Genomic DNA, 14,859 nt, shown 5'->3' on the forward strand with positions numbered 1-14,859 from the left:
TCATTCTCGATACGCTAACCTTTTTTGTATAAAGCATTTCTGACATTTTACCCAGCCAATATTGCAAATAGATGCATTGGCGTCATTCAAGGAAGTTCGGGGAAAAAAAACTTATTTAACAAAGTTATATCACTGACTGTCGGTGTTTGACATGACATTTGTTTTCAGAATTTAAATGTGTCCCTGTGTTTCAAAAGAAGAGAAAGTTATCCACTGATATTTTTTATTAAGGTTAAAGACGGCAAATATATATATGTACAGCGCCTATTTAGTCTGCTTCATTTGGCATTAATATGCGTTATCTTCAGTTAAGACAGCAAGCAGTGGAATCAGATGAGATACATCCTTTTTTGCATACTTTTATTAAAAGGGGAAAAAATATTTGAACTGTTTTTGAGTGAGGTTTTTAGGACATTTGCAAGTAGTATTGGAGATGGCGGCACGAGATCAATTTTGATCTCATTCCTAGCCATCTCAATACCACTTTCCATCGGGTGGATTCAATATTTGGGAAACTATATATTGACAAATATTTTTGAAACTATATTATTATTAATTTGGTCAATGCGTTTATATGAAACAGGAAAAAAAGCACCATGACGAGTCATTCTCAGAAAAACAGGAAGTCGATGATATAATACGTTAAGGAGTTTCCCGAGGATATTACTCATTAGAATGCTATCGTTTATTAATACAGCTATTTCGAGAAAGGTTGTCGGAAAAAAATGTGCATGCGACAATCCCAAAACGTAGTATAGGATATGATCAATACGCTGTTGCTAACAAAGTAGCTGTCGAATCTTCTATTGTTGCTTTCCTTTAGCATTTGCAAACATACGTCTATGGCTCTCGTGTCATTCCTTCAAATTTCTTCGAAGAACAGTGAGCTCAAAACCACCCACAATACCTTTCGGGATTGTCGCGTGCACTTTTTCTGACAACCTTTCTCGAAATAGCTGTATAAAGAGTAACGTTTGTCAGTAAGTTTTAATTTTATCAGTAAAGTTTGTTGTTAAGTTTGTTGTGGCAGCAACATAAAAATATTTTATCTTATATAATAGTATAATGAATTGCCTGAATGCAGATGCACATGATGAATTAAAAAATGTGGGGCAAAATGTTAGCTATTGTCCATTTTGTGGTAAACAATGCAACTTGAAATTCATACGACAAAGATTGAACCATGTTGTGAAAATCAATACTGAACTTATCCAAGATAATGGTACGGTATGTAATTAATTGTGGTAGTCAACAGCATTATGCGATAGTTTATAATGAATATATAAATTTTCGGGATCCTATTTGTAAGATTAAAAAACGAGTATAAACCAATTAAAGACAGTATTATATAATTAAAGTTGTTATGGATATTGCGAAAAAAAAAAAAACATACAAATTACATCAAAACAATTGAATAAAGTGTGAATGTTATTTGACAAAATTAATCATATCATGTCAGTAATTAATGAAAACCAAAATAGAAAGAGAAGCGTATGTATGAAATACGTATTCTAAAAGATATTTAGTATGCTTAATATTGAATGTAAACATACAACTATAAAATCTAATAACGGAGCACTTTGCGTAAGAAAATTTAGTAATCTATGAATCTAAGAAATTTGTGTTCTGAGAAAATCTTCCGTACGTACGTCCACCCATTCATGTAAGCCCGGATGAAATTTTGCCTTTGAAGGACCCATGCGTTTCGGCGGTAAATCGCATAGCTTCCCGAACTTTTTGAGATAAAAACAAAAACAACAACAACAACAAAGCCGATTCTATCTTTCGACTTCAATTTTGATGCCTACATTGACGTGGATAACAGAGAAAGAGTTAGAGCGTGAGATAAAAAAAAAAACAACAACAACAACAACAACAAAAAAGAGACCTATTTCGTTGGAAGAAAAATTGGAAAGTTTTGAAGCGGCGGTGAGAAAAAGAAGAATATGCTAACAAGGTGGAAGTGAGCGGGAGCGAAAGAAAAGAAACTGAACGGGAACACATAGTTTTGCTTTTCTTTTAGATAACAGTTTAATCTAACTCAGTAAGTCACTGGTGGAAGTTGACATAAAGATGAAATTCTTTTAGCCGTTATGAACCATTGTTATATATATATTTTCTATTCTTGCATAGAGAGGTAACACGTGGCTAACAGAACTGCTTAACAGCTGGGGAAATTTTTTTTGAGAGATTTTTCACAAGGATTTTAGACAATAAAAAGCCACGGAAGAGAACTCTTTCCCTTATAAGCGACAAATATGCAAGGTCATTTTGAACCCCATATTAAACAAGCAGAACCTTCTATCTGGCTCGTTAACGCACTGCCTAGTCAGGAGGCAAACGAGCTTAGCGTATGGACTTAACCACTGCCATTTACTGTCAAAACAAACAGGCCAAGAAAGTCACTAAGGTGTAGGGTAGACTCAGTCACGATCATTCACTATAATTGAACGGATCATAAAACGTTTCTATGGGTAACTGACCACCTACCCCTGCCCTAAGCCAACATTAGCACTTAGTTCTCACTTAGGGCAAAATGTTGTCTTAGGGGAGGGATAGGTGGTCAGTTACCCAGAAACGTTGAACTAAGACAAGCGGAGTCAAAAGTGCAGCCGAATTGACATTTACACCTAGGGGAGCCCAAGAAACCAAACACTGCCATTTACTGTCAAAACAAACAGGCCAAGAAAGTCACTAAGGTGTAGGGTAGACTCATTCACGATCATTCACTATAATTGAACGGATCATAAAACGTTTCTATGGGTAACTGACCACCTACCCCTGCCCTAAGCCAACATTAGCACTTAGTTCTCACTTAGGGCAAAATGTTGTCTTAGGGGAGGGATAGGTGGTCAGTTACCCAGAAACGTTGAACTAAGACAAACGGAGTCAAAAGTGCAGCCGAATTGACATTTACACCTAGGGGAGCCCAAGAAACCAAACACTGATCAGTCATGCAACGGCGAGATATAGTCCGCTGCAAAGCCAAACTAGCCGTGCGATCAACCATATATCACCTGACCTTAGACCTTGCGCGCATCGCATTTCTCAGTTTTGCTTGATGCTTTGCACAGCCATTCTAGAGCCCAAACAAGGCAAAAAGTATTCACGACTCCTAAACTGCATTAATATACTGTAATTGCTGCACGTGGGGTGTAGGAGGAAAACTTCGTGGAATATCTAGGGCTGCGAAACACAACTCTGTTATCAAAATTAAAACGAAAAAGGGCAAGACAATAAATATTTGCTTTATTCAGAGCTGCAATAAGTTTGCGTGCAAAAATGTGAATTGTGGAAAATACGAGACATGCTGATGTTATGGATGGCTAGTTAAACTTCCGCAACTTAAGTTTGACACACTTTAGTTGATTATAAATTCATTTCAAGGGTCTCTTTTTTTGTCTCTACGGGACTGTGGCCTTTGAAATAGGGGCTTGCTTACAATAAAACTTTTAAAATAATTTTCTAGAACAAATTGACTATCATGATGTAATTAAAAGGAAGTGCAGTGTAATATCTACATGTAGAGCAGCGAAACACAATTCTGTTTTAAAAATTAAAACAAAAAACGGCAAGACAATAAATTTTTCCTTTATTCCGCTGCAATACGTTTGCGTGCAAAAATGTGAATTGTAGAAGACACAAGACATGCCAATGCTATGACGTGGCTATTTAAACTTCCGCAATTGAAGTTTTGTTTTCTTTTTAAACTATATATCCCTTTAATCATTAATTATTGATCAGCCCGCGGCTAAATTACTTCTGGGTGTGATCGTGCAAAGACCTCTTGGCGTCGAACTTAATTATTCGGATAGAAGTAATTTGGCAAAGGGATAAACAGTAAATCAAGTGTCATAATGGCATTTTACCAGCTACTTTTCTTTTTATTTGTTTCAGTCTTACTATTTGCTTTGCTTCAACTGGCCAACGCTCAACCAAGTAAGTATCTGCTGGATTTCACTTGTGTTACTAATTTTTTTTTATTGCTCGAAAACTCCGATGAAACAACAGGTCTTGGACACTCGCTTTGGTCACTTAATGAACCTAAAACTGAAACGGTTCTCTGAAAAGGAAATCGAAAATATTTTGTTAGCCCCGATTTTTAATTCGTTTTTTTAATTGGGCCAAGCTAAAAGCAACGCGCGTAAAATTACTCCTTACTGATAAATTCATTTTTGTCAAGACCCGGTCTCTGAAAGATCCATAATATTATTTAGTGATTTTTGTGCCCGAGGTAGATCTCGTGCACATTTTTTTTTTTATTTTTTTATTGAACTTCTTTAAAAAGTATGAATATGAAATTAAATTGAAGAATTATCATCAGTCGTTGGTCAATCTTCACATGTAACTCAGTGTTTCCTCCGGACAAAGGAGTTTGTTCCAAGGCTTGCAATTCAATCAAAGTATTTTGTGTTAATTACTCTCCTACTACTCCACTGTACTAGTTACATTTTTTTTATTTTATGAGAGATCGTCGAGGACAGGTATGCGATCTGCATAATTCTTCTTCTTCTCCTTTTTTCTTTTTCTTCTCTTCCTTAATACTGTAGGTGTCATCCAATAATATTAATGATCAAAGTATTACAGCAGAAACTGCAAAGAATCGTTGTCACAGGCGACAGTTTTCCACCTTTTTTTTTCTTCTTTATCATTTAGTTGAAAATTGATAAGGCGGTATAAACTGGTGTAGGTTGTTTAGGTGATGTAAGGTTTGCTAATTCGCTTCTAAGAACAAATATGGCGGCTACAGCTCGGAGCCATTCCTGCAATTAACGGTGAATGTTAAAGTTGAGACTCAGTCCTCGACCGCCTTGTCTTTCTTCTTCATTGCTTTAAAACAATGGTCATCTTGAAAATGGTGGTTACAAATCTTTATCCTTGACAGAACAATTTTTAGAGAGGCATAACCTCGTTAATCTGGCTTCGGTATCTAACAATCGTTCTTCGATACTCTGGAGGGGAAGTCTTACGTCACACGCCTGGGTGAAAATTACCTAATAGCCACCAAGCATAAACGGAACTACATAATGATTTGCACTAGGTCCTGCGAGGGTGAGCGTCCTGTTCGATTTAGGTATTTGAATTTGAAGTTTTTGACAAGGGAGTGAGTCAGATATTAAAAGGTAATTATTGCCTTGGTTCTTGGTTCTTGAGCGACAATTTATCACCCAGATGACAGTAGATTGAAAAACTGTCGCTCAAAAAAAGGCCGTAAACAGTGCCTAGGGGGTCTGAAATGCAGTCAGAATACAAAGAAAAACAAGAAGACGCTAAAGGTAAGCTTCAAAGCGATATTCAATGTACATTTTGCTAATTTAGTGAGCAAAGAACATTTCTCCATACAACGTCTTATAATTTTCTTGTTGTATGAATAATTAATTGGCTAAGTAGGAAATGTTGTTCAGGGCTCTCATAGTGAGCTTGGGCTACCTGTGATAATATATGTACAGTATCAAATGAGAAACATTTGGGGAAACAAGGTTTTAAGAAGTTATATTTACAAGACAAAGTGAATTGTCTTTTCTATGTGCAATAAAATGTAATTATGTGTGTATTTAGATCCTTGCCCTTATTGCTATTGTCACATGAAAAGTCTAAGTATAGCCCTAGAAACCAAGGTATCTGCCAAGTATAGTTGACCCAAGAATTCTGATGTCTATATTTGGGTTTAAGGTAATATAAGGGTCAAAAGTTACAAGAGAACATTTTATTGAAAATTATTTCAGGTTTGAGATTGGTCGGAGGATCCACGAGCTCAGAAGGAAGAGTTGAAGTGTTTCATAATAACATCTGGGGAACAGTTTGTGATGACTCCTGGGATATAAATGACGCACGCGTCATTTGCCGTCAGTTGGGGTATCGTGACGCTATTAGCTCTCCAGGGTCTGCTCGATTTGGGGCTGGAAGGGGTAAAATATGGTTGGATAATGTAAATTGTCAAGGCGACGAAGCTTCAATTGTCTATTGTGGGCATAGTGGATGGGGCAACAATGACTGTGGTCACTATGAAGATGCCTCAGTAGTATGTCATGGACTACTCTCCGTAGGTAAGCTAAAACAATCCACTTTTTGCCTCTAGGTGACATTCTCATTAAATAGATAAATAAATAAATAATTAAATCATCGGGAGAAATGGTCGGACAAATATGCATATCAATGAGCCATTGAGGCGCGCGAAATTTAAAGACATCAGAGCACTTGTGGCTTGCGTTTGCTACTCCGACAAAATTGTTTTCAAGATATCTGATTCACGCTTAACTGCACAGTTATACAGTTTCGGTTATGTTATAGGCTTATCTAGGTTCAGATTGGTTATTGGCGGTTTCATCTGCGCGAATATCACCATTTTCGACTCTGTTTTCGACTGAAAATTTACATAGAGCCTCCAATTCTCTTTATAGAGCGCGACACAATTTCTTGCTATCGTTGTCTATATTAAACGTCCCTCTTTTTTTTACTTCAGTCTCTTTATTGCGCGTCCGACGGGTGTATTCAGGAGACTAACTTCCGATGCGAATGGGCCGATTCTAAACTTCGCACTGATCACTCTAGTTGTGCGTTATCTTCGCTCTCATGTAATTTATTAAAGGCAAACTTTTTTGGCTCCACTTTTTCTCTACCGCCGTCTTACTCATAGAGTAATCAGTTAGAGCTAACGAAACTAAAATTTTCGACTGATCTTTAAGTCAGTTATCTGTAAGGAATAATTAAAATGCGTAAAGGTGTGATCTGGCCTCACAAAAGGGAAAACAATAGAGAGATTGGGCTATTGTTAGTTTCACCCGCCTAATCCACGATGAAGAGTACTGCCGCGCGTTCATGTTAACCAATGAAAAAGACTCATGTTCAGCATTTTAGAATAACAATAAGCGATATAATTATCACAGACCTAGAAGCTTTCCCTGACAGTAAGTAAATGTCCCGAGAACAATGGCCATTTCTCTCTGTAAAGGTGAGCCTCTTGTGCGATTTAGTTATCTGAATTTAAAGTTTTTGACAAGGGAGTGAGTCAGATGACTAAAAGGTTCTATAATTCTAAGAAGAGTTAATGGTTTAAACCTATAAAATTGGAAAGATAAAGGATCAATACAACTAATTGTTAGCGGATTTCAAGCTTTGAAAGTAATTATTTTGGCCTTAGCAAACAGTTACTGTTTGACAAAATTCGCAATGCTGCACTGTACGGCTGTAGGTCCGTATGAGGTGCAAAAACTGCCTCTGGTCAATTTCTATTTTGTGGTCCAAAAACAACAGAAAAACCTTAGAGAGTGGCTCTTAATTTTAACTATTTATGTTCTAACATGTTTATCAACACACAGGACTGGTTTTAGAATTCATAACAGGTATTAATAAATGTCCTCCAAAAAGGCATTACTGCAATTTTCAATTCAAATGGCACATAATAGGTCATAATATGCGGTGGGAATTAATATACAATTCCATCTTTATCTTGGAACATATGTGCAGCATCAAATGAGAAACATTCGGGGAAACAACGTTTTAAGAAGATATAATTACAAGACAAAGTGAATTGTCTTTTCTACGTGCAATAGAATGTAATTATGTGAATATTTAGATCTATTGCTATTGTTACATGAAAAGGCTAAGTATAGCCCCAGAAACCAAGGCATCTGCTAAGTATAGTTGCCCCAAGCAATGTGATGTTAATGTATGGGTTTAAGGTAATATAAGAGTCAAAAGTTACAAGAGACCATTTTATTGAAAATTTTTTCAGCTTTGAGATTGGTGGGAGGATCCACGTGCTCGGAAGGGAGAGTTGAAGTATTTCATAACAACATCTGGGGAACAGTTTGTGATGACTCCTGGGATATAAATGACGCACGCGTCATTTGCCGTCAGTTGGGGTATCGTGACGCTATTAGCTCTCCAAGGTATGCCCGATTTGGGGCTGGAAGGGGTCAAATTTGGTTGGATGATGTAAATTGTCAAGGCAACGAAACTTCAATTGTCTATTGTGGGCATAGTGGATGGGGCAACAATGACTGTCGTCACTATGAAGATGCCTCAGTGGTATGTTATAGACTACACCCTGGAGGTAAGAGTGCTGAGCATGTATTCTTTGTAAGACAACCTAAAATAATCCACTCTTTGCCCTTAGGCGGCATTCTCATTAAAGAGATAAATAAATAAATAAATAAATAAATAAATAAGTAAATAAATAAATTTATTAAAATGTTTAATCAGTAATAGAAGTAACAGATATTAGTAATTATGATAATAATAAAAATAATAATAATTTTTAATTAAAAATAAATGATAAAAACTTTATCAACTTAAAAATATATATATAATTATAAAAGTAAATTATAATTATCATAAAAATGTCCCAGAATCTTTTGAGGTATTTTTTTTTTATAGCGGGGCTCCATACTCATAGAATATGGTCAACCTCTTTTCGTTTGGTTGTCACATGATTGACCAAGCGTACGTACGCGTCTACAGATTGTACGGGTGGAGTAGGGGAGACTCTCAAAAAGACATTCACAATATGGTCAATTGACAGATGTCACAACAGGATAGCCACTGACCATTATCACATGACCATATCGCGGGCTTATGTGTCAACTCATCGAGGTGACGTGATTTGTTTTGAACCTGTCCGCTGACCATTTAACTGTTTTACTAGCTCGCGATCAATGTTCAATCTCATACTTTCTAGCTAGTTTGGGAGCACAGGGAAACTGATAATGCACACATATTAGACATCAATTATTTATTAATTTTTCAAATTCATATGAACTATGTTGTGTTTATGTGCGGCATTTTCATTTCAAACTGACCCCGGAAGCGAAAATTCAGCCAGCTATTACAGGCAGGAAAGACAATTGCTTTTCACTTTGCTAACCATAGTCACCCGTTGGTCACGCTCTACGTCCAATTTGTATGCTCTGATTGGTCAAAATTTGACAGGTGAGTTCATGCGGAAAATTTATGCAGCATCTTGAATCTTGTTTACTTTGACAGCTGAAGCTGACAGAGTTTTGTGTCAACTTGTGATGTCTTTAACTGTCTTTTTCCACTGGATGCACAAATGGGATTCAGCTGCTATCCAGAGTCTTCTGTTATTCATCGATAGTTTGTTTATTGGGTTTTGGTTGAGAAATTCGTCACTTGTCAAAGTCGGAAATCCGATTTCGGATGGCATCGTTTTCGCTTTTCACCTTGCTTGGTGCGTAAGAGGGTTGAAAAGTCTGAAGCGATACTGGCCTTACTTTATACCCTTCGGGAGCAGCATCTAGAATGGTAAGCCTGAGTAATTATTGTATTTGATGTTTGTTTTTATAGCTAACTTAATGAAGTCGAGCGTAGTTTGTGCGGCTATTTAGTTTATGCACGTTTGTAAGATTTGAGCCAATGATCTGACCAAGTATCAGGTTTGATATAAACTTATATACAGAACTTTAAAAATCCTTAAGACATTTTCTCACCTCAAATAGAAAGAAAACGTTCCAAAGAGTATTTAGTTACAATTCTGGCTGTAAAAGAAAGCTTTGAGCGAATTCTTGCCTCTAGTTCATCTTTGAAAAAAGCAAACACCTGGAAGCGCGCTTAAAACATGAACTTAAGCTTTAAGCTTGAAGACTCAAGATTTTTAGAGACACTTTAAATACTTGTCTTCGTGAATAAAAACTGTTGTCTCTGTATATGTTTCACCGAATTATATGTCTTTTATTAATTGCTAGTAGTCTTTCTTGTAATTTTAATCTCTGCAGTGCCGATTGTTTTCAGTCGTTCAGTGAACATCGCTTGCAGGAGTACTCAAAATGCCGAGCGTATCAAACGCTTTTGAAGATTGCACGTCAATAAAATCATTAAATAAAAAAGAAACATAATAAATTCTTTATTATGTTGGAGGGTAACTCTATTTATGTTTGTTCAGCACTCTACCACAGCTCGCACTGCAAAAGTGAGAACCGGCTGGCCGTATAGGTGATTTTGGAATTTTTTTTAACGGTTTAGCTAAAAGCCCACGCGTGCTTCGATCGTCCTGAATATTGAATGAGTGCAATTTGTTTTGCAAAATTGTGAAATACTGCATTCTGTCCGAGGTCTGTATGATAAACACAGTGCCTCATAGTGCTGTTACACCTCAGATGTGATGTATAAATGTTATAGAAGGTTGTTTTACACGCACCCAGGTTTGTTGGCAAGATTTTGTAAAGAAAACTTGTCAAACTTCCAGGCCTAATTAATCTAGTACGGTGATCAAGAGTCATTATGGCTCTTAAATGTGATCGAAGATGATTGCCATTTTTTGGAGGTACATATGAGGCTATCAACTCGATGTAACATTTAGTTTACTCTTGGGTTGTTTGCAAATTATTTTTCTTTAAAATCACTTAGCCTTTCCCTCAAAAGTCACATGCTTCGCTGTTAGCCCTGGCTAAATCTATGTATTAACCTTGACAATTTTACACGTAGAAGACTGACAGACCACAACAAGATAATATCTCCAATATTACGCACTACAGTTGCAAAGATTGTGAAAACTAAATTTCACTGTAATTTTGCAGGGGAATCTTTGTGGGGATTTAAAGCAAAATTTCTCCATAGGCTTCATTCTGTTTCTGTGCAATACAACCTTCAGATTTATCAGCGCAGTGAAGCAGAATTTGTTGTTGTTTGCCACACGAGATTATTCGAATGCCATTTTCTACTAGAACTTAAGAAATAGTCAGAACCTTCTTGGGTCAGGGTTCTGTGACAAAAAAAAATATTTACCGTCTTAGTGTATATTGAACAATGCAAAATCGCTAAATTGGGCAACTGAAATCTTTTATTTTACTAACAAGCTAAACGCCAACGTACACAAAAAAAACCTTGCTATCGCCATGATGAGGTCGTCAATTCAGAAGTTAAAAAACGTTGAAGGTTCATAAAAGTTCACTCTAAAATTTACATGCACAAACAAAATTTATAAAACCATCACAAATTTTTGTTGTAGCCGTTTATTATCATTTGGTTTTGACTGGCAAGATAAGACGCGACCTTCAACCTTTAATACTTGATAGGCTATGCTGACACTACATAAACATGAAAGGCGAAAAAAACACCTTAACCTATAAGACTAACTATAAAATATCACCTGAATATTTTCTGTACCTCGCATAGAAATACGCCAAATATCAAATAGAAATAAATATATAAATATGTAAAGCAATAAATCCGAACCTACCTCCAGCTAGAGGGCGTCATTATTCTTGCCCTAGTCTGACAGCGTGTCGAGAGCGGAAAGGCCTATTAGTTCCAGTCCTACTCAGCATCACAGCTGAACCAGAGGGCGGCGCATATGAGCGTTTCAACGCCCTAGCTCCTTACGCCCTGGTTCGGCACCATGATATCCGACGTCTGAATCAACTGCCGTATTTAATTATTTTCATCGACTAAAATAGGTGTTTGACACTCATAAGAAATTCCACGTTTGAAAGAGGCCTAACACGAAATAAGTTTCAGCTTAGTGGTTTGCAGTCTGTTATTAAGTTGTTGTTGTTGTTGTTTTTTTTTTTCAGTAAGAGCAATTCCTGTCTCTTTGTAAATCCATTTTATTAATCGGCTTGTGCTACGACTTAAGAATTAGCTGTAATAGTTGCTTTTACGTTCTCTTCGACTTGATTTGTATATCACTGGACATGATTTGTATTATATTTAAAAAAGAGCAATCGATTTTCATCCACTCATTTCAATAAAAGCACATGGCATCATCTCTCACTATAACGGACAACCTCGAACCTTGGCTTAATTCGTCGTATAAATTTGAGGCACCGTATAAAGACGAAAAAGCTAACCCTTTTTGATCAAATTATTTTAAGGTTTAAACTCAAAACTTTATATAGCTAGTGTAAAATAATTATAATTTACTTTTACCGGTTTTAATAATAATAATAATAATAATAATAATAATAATAATAGATTTAGCCAGGGCTAAAAGCGAAGCTCCCGTTGATAATTTCATAATTTAAATAAAAAAAATATATACTTGTAATCCACAAATCAGTTATCTTTAGGGCACATTCATGTGACTTTGAGGCAAAGGCTACGTGATTTTAGAAAAAAATAATTTGACAGCCCAAGAGTGAAACAAATTTTACATCTGGCCATAACCCAGTCGCCCACCACCTTAAGTGTCATTGTCTGAGGAAGTGTTCCAGGGGCCAAAAGTTGTGGTCAACCGATTTGGCTGAAACTTCGCACAGAAGCTGGGTGTGATGAGATATTTCAAAAGCCACTTTGGCTCACTTCTCTGACTTCTAGTTTTAGAGTTACAGGGGGGTCTCAGTTTTTGCCCTTTGAGCACCAAAAATCCAGCCTTCAAGGGGGCATTTTGAAAGTGTGATAAGATTCCACTGGTAAATTGTGCTGCCAAATGAATTTGACCATAAACTCTACTATAATAGAGCTTTCAGTTCATGCATGTAACTTTGTCCTCAAGATATTGCACAGAGAGGACCCTAGGGCTAGAGTTTGGTCAAAATTGATGTTAAAATTACAACCCAAAATAGCCATTTTTCAAAATTTCACTATATTCACCTGCCTTCTTGCATAACTTCCATGCCTATACCACTGTTTACTTTAGTCACCCAATTATCAAAATCAGTTGAAAAAAATTTGGCTTATTATGGTTTATTGAATTTTTGGAACAAACACTTCATGCCCCTCTAAGGCGATGCAAAATGGAATTTTGAGCATAATTCAGGCCATAAACAAACCAAATTGTTGACAAGAAGCCCTAATTGTGTACTTGGTAAATGAAAATGAATTGTCAAAGCCAAATCAGTTTCGTTGTTTAGAAATACACCGATTCTTACCTTTAAATTGATCTAAAACGAGCCTCTGATTAGCACAAAAACACATGATTTAGCAAAACAAAGGTGATTTTATTATTTGAAAACCTAGCAACCACTATGGGAACACAAATGATGATGTTCTGACATAGATAAAACGACGTTTTTACAAGATGCTTAAATTTTTCTTTGATTTATATTCAGTTTCACGTCACATTTCTAAGCATTACTCCAAGCATGTGAAGTCCATTTTTTTTTATATTTTTACCAGATAAAGTTAGCTTATCAAACGGTTCGTTAACATACATTCTTCGTCTGACCTTGTAGTAGCCTGAATAGTTGTTGTAAATACCCATCAGCAAAGGAGCATGACCATACTTACATAGATTATACAAACATATACGAGAATCAGTGAGCAGTATCGATGTGAACTGTGATTTTCCGAGTCCTTTAGAGCTGAAAGAATGAAACCATCCATCCACAGTTAGTAGAGCTGGATAACAAAAAGCTTTTTTTTTTTTTAAGGAAAACAAGAACGCTCTTAGTAGCGTTGAGTCTCGCTTGCTTGGAGATGAGTTTTGTTGTCAAAGGCCCCGGTGCCGTTATACTACTCTTTCGTTTGGAATACAAAACGAGTGCTGTATGTCATAATGTATGTACTCAAAAAGTAAAAATTGCAAGGAGAGAAAGGCCGCACATCTTAGCCTCAAACCGGTGTGAAACCTTTGAAAACCTTCTACATATTGATATTGCTCCGTTGAGGAGTACTCTTTCAGGGATTCTACACTCGAAAAATTGAAAGATAATTTTTATCGGTATCAGGGGCCCATGACTCTGTCAGTATAAATATACATAGCTTCTTTGTACCGGACAAAGATACGGCTCGGTACACTATATGTTCAGCACAGGAAAAAAGTGTAAGTTGAACAGAACCTTATACAACACACAGTTAATTCAGTTCGCGCGTATTCCTGTTGAATTTGTTGTCCTTTTTATATGATATCAATATCGCATGAAAGTAATGACATTTTCCATAGCTGCTTAGTATCTACTTTTAATATCTCCGTACAATCTCAGAGTACAATGTTTAGAGTTGTACACAGCATGCATTTTAGTTAGATAGATAGATAGATAGATAGATAGATAGATAGATAGATAGATAGGCAGATAGACAGACAGACAGACAGACAAACAGACAGACAGACAGACCGACAGACAGACAGACAGATAGATAGATAGATAGATAGATAGATCGATCGATCGATCGATCGATCGATAGATAGATAGATAGATAGATAGATAGATAGATAGATAGATAGATAGATAGATAGATAGATAGATGGATGGATGGATGGATGGATGGATAGATAGATAGATAGATAGATAGATAGATAGATAGATAGATAGATAGATAGATAGATAGATAGATAGATAGATAGGTAGGTAGGTAGGTAGGTAGGTGGGTAGGTAAGAACCTTAGTTTATGGCACGATTAAAAGATCAGCATTGCTGGTGTGGTCGTGCATACAACAATTACAAGAAAAATAAGGAGTACTGAAAGCAAATGTGCACTTAAAAATTAAAAACTGTTAAAAGTTTTTTCTTGTATTACAGTATCACCAGGATAAAGCGTTTCATTTTCCCAGAAAATTTCTCTTTCTCGTCAAAACGATCACTGACTCAGACAGACTCGGATTAGTTTACTTGAATTTAGCGTTCAGTGCAGCGAACAGGTTATGTTCTGTGAAATTTATCTACAGTCTGCGGCCCACATCATCACTGATCCACGATTTATTTATTTATTTATTTTATTTTCAAGTTCTTTTTAACCGATCCTTGATCCCTGATTTCTCGATCCTCGATCCTCGCTCCTGATTTCCAGTAAACCTTGAAGTTTTGCTCATTAATATTCTTCTTCTTTTTTTTTTTTCGACCACTGAAGTGATCAGTTGTTCCAAAATAATCAACGCTTTCAGGCCATAGAATTCTTGGACCAACCCGTTTCGGAAAAGCTCGATATGGGATTTCTATTAACTATCGACATGAAGTGCTGCAA

At 36.4% G+C, this 14,859-nt stretch overlaps 1 protein-coding gene across 1 annotated transcript in view; it reads left to right on the top strand.

Moving 5' to 3' along the window:
- The first annotated feature begins 7,942 nt into the window (after positions 1-7,942).
- Positions 7,943-14,859, top strand: part of LOC140943648 (uncharacterized) — a 50,978-nt gene continuing 44,061 nt past the window's right edge. The window contains exon 1 of the mRNA XM_073392769.1: positions 7,943-8,056. The gene's annotated coding sequence lies outside the window, so the exon portion shown is untranslated. The remainder of the gene's footprint in view (positions 8,057-14,859) is intronic.

The sequence above is a fragment of the Porites lutea genome, chromosome 7, assembly GCF_958299795.1.
Source record: "Porites lutea chromosome 7, jaPorLute2.1, whole genome shotgun sequence".
In the NCBI taxonomy this organism is placed as follows: Eukaryota; Metazoa; Cnidaria; class Anthozoa; order Scleractinia; family Poritidae; genus Porites; species Porites lutea.